A 1,220-nucleotide genomic window follows, 5' to 3' on the forward strand; every position below is an offset into this window, starting at 1 on the left:
CTAACCCTAACCCTAACCCTAACCCTAACCCTAACCCTAACCCTAACCCTAACCCTAACCCTAACCCTAACCCTAACCCTAACCCTAACCCTAACCCTAACCCTAACCCTAACCCTAACCCTAACCCTAACCCTAACCCTAACCCTAACCCTAACCCTAACCCTAACCCTAACCCTAACCCTAACCCTAACCCTAACCCTAACCCTAACCCTAACCCTAACCCTAACCCTAACCCTAACCCTAACCCTAACCCTAACCCTAACCCTAACCCTAACCCTAACCCTAACCCTAACCCTAACCCTAACCCTAACCCTAACCCTAACCCTAACCCTAACCCTAACCCTAACCCTAACCCTAACCCTAACCCTAACCCTAACCCTAACCCTAACCCTAACCCTAACCCTAACCCTAACCCTAACCCTAACCCTAACCCTAACCCTAACCCTAACCCTAACCCTAACCCTAACCCTAACCCTAACCCTAACCCTAACCCTAACCCTAACCCTAACCCTAACCCTAACCCTAACCCTAACCCTAACCCTAACCCTAACCCTAACCCTAACCCTAACCCTAACCCTAACCCTAACCCTAACCCTAACCCTAACCCTAACCCTAACCCTAACCCTAACCCTAACCCTAACCCTAACCCTAACCCTAACCCTAACCCTAACCCTAACCCTAACCCTAACCCTAACCCTAACCCTAACCCTAACCCTAACCCTAACCCTAACCCTAACCCTAACCCTAACCCTAACCCTAACCCTAACCCTAACCCGCACATGCACGGGTGCTGTAGTTTTGTAAAGCGAGTTAATGATGGAAAGCAGGGTGCGCAGAGGAATGGGGTGCTTTTTGCTGAGGAACGCCCTCTAGGGCTTTTAGGCGCACACGAGGCGTTTGTTGGAAGATTCGGCAAAGTTATAGGAACCTGTTTTTATGAGCGGGGCGTAGTTCTGGATGGCGCCTTGGCCAAGAAAGCGCCGCGTGGTCTCCTTTTCTTCAACGTTCGTAGGGTGAGTGCGCTTTTTCGTGGTGGGAACACTAACGGTGATCTTTTGTTGCCGAAATCGCCGTTGGGCTGACAGCTGGGAAAGCACACGCGCATCCGCAGTTATTTTCACAGATCAGTGATACGGTGCTTTTATTGGGAGGAAACAGTCTCCTTATCATCACAAAAAGTGATCGTTTGGTATGCGAGGTTGCCGAGAGCCAGATTATGT

The sequence above is a fragment of the Leishmania mexicana genome, chromosome 5 (assembly GCF_000234665.1).
Source record: "Leishmania mexicana MHOM/GT/2001/U1103 complete genome, chromosome 5".
In the NCBI taxonomy this organism is placed as follows: domain Eukaryota; phylum Euglenozoa; class Kinetoplastea; order Trypanosomatida; family Trypanosomatidae; genus Leishmania; species Leishmania mexicana.